This window comes from Chionomys nivalis, chromosome X (genome assembly GCF_950005125.1).
Source record: "Chionomys nivalis chromosome X, mChiNiv1.1, whole genome shotgun sequence".
Classification (NCBI taxonomy): domain Eukaryota; kingdom Metazoa; phylum Chordata; class Mammalia; order Rodentia; family Cricetidae; genus Chionomys; species Chionomys nivalis.
The window spans coordinates 6583514-6592113 of NC_080112.1; the positions used below are offsets into that span (position 1 = coordinate 6583514).

Consider the following 8600-nt stretch of genomic DNA (forward strand, 5'->3'; position numbering starts at 1 on the left):
CTGGGATCCTTGGTCTAACCAGAGAAAATATTATAGGTCTGAGGCCTAAGGGGCTTATATACTCATTCTCTGACAGTATCTTGTTCCATCTTTTGGGTCTGAGACTCAATGCTTGGAAACGGCATTATACTTTTCTAGTGACCAGATCCTTCAGTCTCTTGTTTTCAACTTTTAGCTCTTTTCAACACTGTCTTGTTTCTTCCCTGGCTGTTTTATGAAACCCTCTAAATACTCTATAATTGTCATTGCTCTATTTCTACTGCTTCTACTGCCACAGTAGCTATTGCCACCTTTGTGTTGTTGCCTTCTCTCTGCTGACACTTTTATCTTCTTTTCATGATACTAAATCACTCTTCTCTATGAATAATAAAGTTTAAACATAGGGAAATAAAAAATATTCTCAAGAGAAACCTTTGGTTGGACCTGATAGTGGCTACAAACAGTGGCTGACTGACTGGAAACATAAAGCAGAAAGCTAGTTTGTATCCCAGAAAGAGGATGTAATGTGGCATTAGCATCAATCTTGAAAGACATTTAAAAAAATAGACTGATGAAACAGTAATGACACAGCTCTCTTTAAACCAAGGGAACCAGTTTCTACCAGTCACATTCCTTGTGCTGGGCCATTAAGGAACATGCATACCCTTGGGCCTGGGTGTAAATAGCTATAGTTTTATCTAGAGTTATCAAGGTTCTGGTAGTAATAAATATGGCAAAAGCTATGGGAAGCAGTCATGGTTTGGGCTAGTACGTTCTGGAGATGTGTAGTATGAGGAGCAGGCTGCGTCCTGCTGCCTGGCTAGCTTAACCCCCGAAATAACCACTTGGAAATTGTATTCATTAAAGACTACCTGGCCCATTAGTTCTAGTTTCTTATTGGCTAACTCTCACATCTCGATTCAACCCCTTTCTAATAATCTGTATGTCACCACGAGGTCATGGCTTACGGGGAAAGATTCAGCATGTCTGACCTGGTGACTTCATGGCAACTCTCTCTGCCTGCCTTCTTTCTCCCAGCATTCTCTTCTGTCTACTCCACCCACCTAAGCGCTGCCCTATCAAAAGGCCAAGGCAGCTTCTTTATTCAACCAATGAAATCAACACAAATACAGAAGCAACTCCTACACCAGAGATGATGTTGTATTTAGACATCAAGTAGCTGTCATTGCAGTATAGCTTGCTTGGTGCATCTATGGAGTATTCAGAGGAGCTAGTTGACATGAAAGTAATCTGGAGGATATCTTCCTGATAGCACTTTACTCAAAGTAGGCAATGCAAAGACAGACCTAACATCTACCAATTAACAAGATCAAATCAAGCTGACACTATATATTTTAAAGGGAAAATAAGCATTAAAATATTAGCTAACAATAAATACTTGTAATTAATATTATCGGGGCCTGCAAGATGATAGTAAGTAAAAGAATTTGCTGCCAAGCCTGCTGATTTCAATTTGATTGCCTGGATTTACAAGACAGTAGAAGAAAACTAAATCCCAAAAGTTGTTCTCTGATCTCCCTACATTCACACTGTGGTACATATACATGCAGGCACAGGCACACACATGCACACAAAATAAATAGATGTAATTAATACTTACAGCAACAATACTTAATTCCTGCTCTAATGTGCCCAAAAGAGGTAAGACTTTCTAATCCATTTTAGTAGTTTTATCTACCTGGAAGTAATCATTTTCATTAGTTTCTTATGAATGCTTTCAATTTTTGCTACAAATCAAAGTATGAATTTTAAGCTTTATTTATTATTCTAAAAGCTACAAAACTATTATGTGTTTTTTAATTTAGTTCTATATTTTAGAAATTTTCCATTTAAACAAATGATTGCTTTCATTTTAAATGTTATATAGTATTATATTGTATTATTGTATCATAATTCATTTACACAGTCAGTAGTTAATTGCTTAATACTTTTACCACATATTTTTTTATTTTAACAGATACAGATAATAGGTGGAAAAGATGAGCAATAAACACTACTGTCATAATGAGGCAAGTTGGGGCATTCATACAACCCAAAGTGATAACAACTAAGAAAGAAATTCACAATCTAATATAAGATAGAATTTGATATGATTAGTAAGGGTAAGGAGGCATTTGGAGCTAACATCATTTTTCATTAGAACTACTAGTGGAGAATATCATTTGCTGTATCAGGTCAGACTGGAGGGGTTGGTATAGGAAGAGGAATTCAAAAGCTTCATGTAGATCTTTTGAATTTTGAGACCCCTGTGAAATATTAAGATATCTAGGCCAAAACTGGCTTTGTGAACTTGGAAATTTCATATGATATCAGCATTATTGATAGATGTATAGGTGTCATCCATATCTTAGCACTACTTAAACATGTGCCAAAGAGGAAAACCACCTAAAATCCAAGAGAGAAGATAAATCAGGCATGCATCGGATAAAAAGAATTCTGTTATTTAACAATCAGGTAAAAGTAGCAATGTTGGGGCCGAGAAGTTTCATCGGGACGGGTGAGTGTGTGCTATCCTGGGGCGGACTGTCCAGGTAGAGAGCACAAACACCCCTCCCCCAGCTCCTGCTGCAGGGCTTGCTCTCCTACACACCCGCCCCCACCCCCACCCCCAAACCTGCCTTGTCTGCAAGGTCCTTAGCTGTGGAACAGTTTCCTGCCATTTCACTAAGGCTACCAACCCAGAGCAGTGAGTCCCTGACCAGAGGGCAGGCCTCAAGGTCCCCGCCAGGGAAAGCGGGCCCCTGCTGCTGGGGCTGCAGTCTCTGCTGTGATCTGCTGGACCTGCTCTGCCTGCGCCCTACTTCCCTTAGTCCCTGGCTCATTGGGGCATCCAGGAGTTCCTGTGTAGGTGCCGAGAAGTTTCATCTGGACGGGTGAGTGTGTGCTATCCTGGGGCGGACTGTCCCGGTAGAGAGCACAAACACCCCTCCCCCAGCTCCTGCTGCAGGGCTTGTTCTCCTACACACCCGCCCCCACCCCCACCCCCAAACCTGCCTTGTCTGCAAGGTCCTTAGCTGTGGAACTGAAAGACCCCCGGTAGGGACCTTCCCTCAGGTGGAGACCCCGGACCCACAGACCAGGCCGAGACCACGAGTCGGATGCAAACTGCAAGAGGTTTATTAGGTAGACACAGGTACCTGCGGGCGGCAAAGTCTTTCGGAGGACTTGCGCGCCTGTAGACTGGGAGGAGGACTTTTTATAGGAAAGAGGGCAGCAAAAAGCAATTTACAGAAGCAGAAGCGTGGTTATCAGAATGAGGCGGGGGGGGGGTGGCATGAATGGTTTTCCTCTCCCAGCATGGATGTCTGGCAGCAGACATCCTGCTCTTATCTTATAGGTATCCTACTTTGAAGTCATCCTGCTTTGTAGATGTCCTATCTTATAGATATCCTGTTTTCCTCTCACGAGAGCAGGCTAGCTGCTGATCCTGAGAATCTTTCAAGCAAACAGGACGTTCTCCCGGGGAGCCTGCTAGCTGCGGGTTCTGAGGAGGGGGTCTGTAGGGTCTTTCATTCCCCCCTTTTCTTTTATCACAGAGTTAAATCTTTTACTCTAAGCAGTTAGGGAACCTCGGTTTCTTGTTGTTGTACCATATGATACTGATGGGTCAGCACTAGGGCCTGAATAACTGACAGCCTGTCTTTCATAAACTGGACCAAGCGGTTTAAGATGCAGGGCCCAAACAGGAGTTTCAGAAGGAGGACAATCAATCAAGGGACCCATCAGAGGAGACAATAGAGTCGTAAACCAGGGAGACTTATTAAACCACCCTTCGAACCATCCCTGTTGTGATTCGAGCAGCTTTTGTGTCTGTCTTTACCTCTCTCTAAGCTTTGTCATAGTGTGGTTCGCATAGAAACAACATTCCTCTTTGAGTGCTGAGCATAACCCTCCCTCTTGTAAAAACAACATGTCTAGCCCCCTCCTGTTTTGTAGGGCTACCTCTGAGAGGGGGGGTTAATGACTCTTCAAGTGCGCTAACCGATTCTTCCAGTGCCTTGATATCAGTATGCATGGCTGCCTGAAGTTGTCTAAATTGGCTGGTCTCCATAATCTACCTCCTGGGGTGGCGTCCTGGACATTGGTAGCGGTAGCGATATCATAGCAAGGGCCACAAGCTTTTCCCCCGCAAGTCCAGGGTCCCCTTCCCGAGTACCCAGGCGTGGTTCCTCGTCTGAGCGTGATTAGATCCCAGATGGAGGAGGGTTTCCAGTAAGCCTCCCCCGTCATTTCACAACCCCATTGGGCACAGTAACCGTCCCCCGGCCCTCCATGTCCCTTTTGTGTGTTTTGTCCTGGACAAACATAGAAGTCTTTGTTCCTGGTCCCATGTCGTCCCCCTCCACCCCCCGGGTGATGGCAGTCATATCCCGGGAATGTCGCCATCCCCAGTCTTAGTAGGGCCCATATAATGATCCAAGGGCCCCACGGGTAAGCCTTATCTTTAAGGGGTTTTAAGTGCGTTGGGCTCTCCATGCTGGGGTTGCGGCGGGCTCCATTTTGTCAGCTGTATGGGCGGCCTTAACGTGTGAGGCGTGGATCCAGGCTGTGATGCCGTCAACCTTTAGTGCCATTGGGGGTCAGAAGGACAGTGTAAGGGCCTTTCCACCGAGGTTCCAAGTTTTAGGTCTGGTGTCTGCGGACACAAACAGTATCTCCTATCTGGAAGGGATGCGGTTCCACCGGCTGGTTCAGTTGGTCTTGGTAAGCAGCGGCGAGTGGCCTCCAAACCTCTCTCTGCACAATCTGTAGACACCTGTAAATGAGCCTCCAGAGAAGGACTGTTAGCAAAATCGGCAATGTTTGAATTAAAGAAATTTATAAATGGGGAGGAGCCCCATATAGGATTTCAAAAGGAGTCAGTCCATGAGGCCCCAGGGTGTTGTGGGCCCTGTACAGGGCCAATGGTAAGAGGAGCACCCAGTCTCTAGTGCCAGTTGCAAGCGTTAATTTGGATAAGGTCTCCTTAATTGTTCTATTCATGCATTCTACCTGTCCTGAACTTTGGGGTCTATACGCACAATGTAATTTCCATTCGACCCCTAGGAGTTTGGCCACCTACTGACTTACCTGGGAGACGAAGGCGGGCCCATTATCGGTGCCAAGACTTGAGGCATTCCGTACCTGGGAAATATTTCTTCCAAGAGCTTTTTGGTCACCACCTTTGAGGTTTCGTTTTTGGTGGGAAAGGCTTCTACCCATCCTGAAAAAGTGTCTATGAACACCAGGAGGTATCTGTACCCCTAGAGACCTGGCTTAACCTCTGTAAAGTCGATCTCCCAATGTACTCCGGGACAATGTCTCCGTGCCCGAACTCCTGGACCAAGCTTGATTCTGCCTGCATTTACCTGAGCGCAGGCTTGGCATTCATCAGTCACTTTTTGCAGGGCTCCGTCCCTGTTCAGGAGGTATTGGCCTGACTCCTGTCTGTCCAACAAGGTTTTCATCTTCTTTGGCCCCAAATGAGTCAATTTATGCAAGTAGTCTATTATTTTATAAGTATGTTTTGTTGGCATACCAATCTTTTCCTTGAAAACCCAATGTTGCTTTTCGGGGTCATATGTGGCCCCCATTTTCTTTAGGAGATCAATGTCCTCTTTACTATAGGGTAGCGAACTGGAGGCTTGGGCCTCTTCCGGGTTCATCAAGGGGAGAGCTTGGGAGGTCTTGGTTGATTTTATAGCAATCTCTCAAGCAGCGTTATCTGCCAGCCTATTTCCCTTTTCCTTAGGGCTATGGCCTTTTTGATGCCCAGGGCAGTGCATAATACTTAATTTTGGGGGCAAAAATAAGGCTTTCAGGAGTGCCAGTATCTCAAGTTTGTTTTTAATTTCCTTTCCTTCTGAGGTCAGCAGCCCTCGTCTTCAATAAATTTCCCCATGTATGTGAGCCATGGCGAATGCATATCGGCTATCCGTATAAACATTCAGTCTCTTACCTTCTGCCATCCGGAGTGCCTAGGTCAGAGCGATGAGTTCAGCCCTCTGGGCGGAGGTGCCTGCTGGTAAGGCTTCTGCCCAAACTACCTCAGTCTCTGTTGTCATTACTGCCCCCGCCTTTCGTTTCCCATTTGCCAGGAAACTGCTGCCATCCGTATACCAAGTATAGTCAGCATCTCGGAGGGGTTGATTCGTCAGGTCCGGTCTGGTCCCGTGTGTTTCTGCGAGGATCTGGAGGCAGTCGTGGTGTTCCGGGTCCTCAGGCAGGGGGAGCAAGGTCGCGGGATTAAGAGCGACCACAGGTCCGAATTGCACCCGGTCCGCATTCAGGAGCAGGGCTTGGTAGTAAGTCATGCTGGCATTGGAGAGCCAGCGGTCTGGAGGCTGCTTGACCAAGGCTTCCACCGCATGGGGTGCCAGGATAGTCAGTGGCTGGCCCAGGGTTAGTTTACCCGCGTCTTTAGTGAGGACTGCAATAGCTGCTACCATTCGCAGACAGGGCGGCCACCCTGAAGAAACTGGGTTGAGTTTCTTTGAGAGATAAGCTACAGGACGCCTCCAAGGGCCCAGTTTTTGAGTTAGGACCCCTTTGACGTAACCCTGTCTCTCATCCACGAACAAGTCAAAGGGTTTGGTGATGTCAGGGAGGCCTAAAGCAGGGGAGGCTGGTAAGGCTTTCTTAATGTTTTTGAAAGCCCTCTGCTGTTCCTCTCCCCAATCAAACATTGTCCCTTGTTTAGTTAGAGGATACAAGGGTGCAGCCATCTCGGCAAACCCTGGGATCCAGAGGCGGCAGAATCCCGCTGTTCCCAGAAACTCTCGCAGCTGGCGGGGGTTCCGGGGGGCAGGGATGTTAGTGTAGTCTGTTTGCTCACCTCGGTCAGCCATCTCTGTCCATCTTTTAATTGATAACCTAGGTAAATGACTTGCTTCTGGCACATCTGAGCCTTCCTGGCTGATACCCGATATCCTAATTGTCCCAATGTCTGTAGGAGGGACTTTGTGCCCTCCTGACATTCTTTCTCTGAAGCGGCGCCAGAAGGAGGTCATCAACGTATTGGAGCAATGTCAGGGTGGGGTACTGGACCCGAAAGTCGCCAGGTCCCGGTGCAGAGCCTCATCAAAGAGGGTCGGGCTGTTCTTGAATCCCTGGGGGAGCCTAGTCCAGGTCAATTGACCCAAAAGACCAAGATCTGGGTCCTTCCATTCAAAGGCAAAAAGGGGCTGGCTCTCCGGATGCAGCCGCAAGCAGAAGAAGGCATCCTTTAAGTCTAATATGGTATACCAAACGTGGGATGGTGGCAGAGTGCTCAATAAGTTATAGGGGTTGGGGACCATGGGGTGCATGTCCTTCACCCTTTTGTTGACCTCCCTCAAATCCTGCCCTGGCCGGTAGTCCCCAGTCCCTGGTTTGTTTACTGGTAAAAGGGGGGTATTCCATGGTGACCGGCAGGGGATGAGAATGCCCTGGTCCAAGAGCCTCTTTTTTTGCAATAAGCACATTGGTCCCTGTCCATTTTGGCCCCCTTCCTTTCTCCCAGCCTACCTCCCTCTCTTTCTTGTCCTTGAACTACAGTGGCCAGCAGCCTGCTTAATTCTTTATTCTGTTTCATGTCTCTTTCCTCATTTATTGGTTGCTCCTCTGAATATACTTGTAAATTCTCCTTTCCTTCTCTCTTTCTTTGCCTCTTCAGCAGATCCTGTATTGTATACCCCTGCAGACCTTCCAGCCTCTGTAATTTACTTCTGATATCCGGACTGGACTGCCAAATAAAGGATATTGAAACACTAATGGCCTGCCCCGGTTCCCCGGGTCATAGGGAGTATACATTCTGTATGCTTCCTTAAACCTCTCTAAAAAGGCAGAGGGAGTTTTCTCATTCCCTTGTATCACTTGCTTTACCTGAGCCACATTAGTGGGGCGGCATGCTGCCCCTCGGAGACCTGCTATAAGCAGCTGGCGATAGAGGCGTAGGTGTCCCTTACCTGCAGCTGTGGTGAAGTCCCAATCAGGTCGCGTCAGAGGGAAGGCCTCGTCAATTTCGTTAGGCAAAAGGGTTGGGTGACCGTTGTCGCCTGGAACGTTTCTCCGAGCCTCCAAAAAGACTCTTTGCTCTTCCTCTGAGGTCAGCAGGGCTTGCAAGAGTTGCTGGCAATCATCCCAGGTGGGCTGGTGGGTGACTAAAATAGACTCGATTAGATTAGTCAGCGCCACTGGGTTTTTGGAAAAGGAAGGGTTATGCTGTTTCCAGTTATAGAGATCAGAAGCTGAGAATGGCCAGTACTGTTGCTGCCCATTCGGACACTCTCGGAGGGGAAGGGCGTGGGGGGTGGAATCAGGCGGCGGCTCGCGTCTGTCCCTCTGTTGGCCAGCCATAGGTGAGAGGGCCGGGGATTCTTGTGGGGGCCCCTCGGCCATCGCCGCTTCAGGTCCCTCTGGGCTATCTGATCCTGCATATGGAGGAGGCTCAACATTTTACAGGGTGTGTCAAACTTTTCCAACTTCTATAAGCAGTTACAAATATCATCAGGTCAATTCCAGTAAGAGTACAATGACAGACATTGTTGTTACTAAATACCATCAGTTCCAGTCTCTGAGAAACAGTTAAAACCCCAATTTTCCCCCCTTCTTAAGTGAAGAGGGGTTGTTAACGATTGACC

At 47.3% G+C, this 8600-nt stretch overlaps 1 pseudogene; it reads right to left on the minus strand.

Annotated features, from left to right (window-relative positions):
• Positions 1 to 4031: 4031 nt before the first annotated feature.
• On the minus strand, positions 4032 to 8358 carry LOC130867470 (uncharacterized; annotated as a pseudogene).
• Between the last annotated feature and the right edge of the window lie 242 nt (positions 8359 to 8600).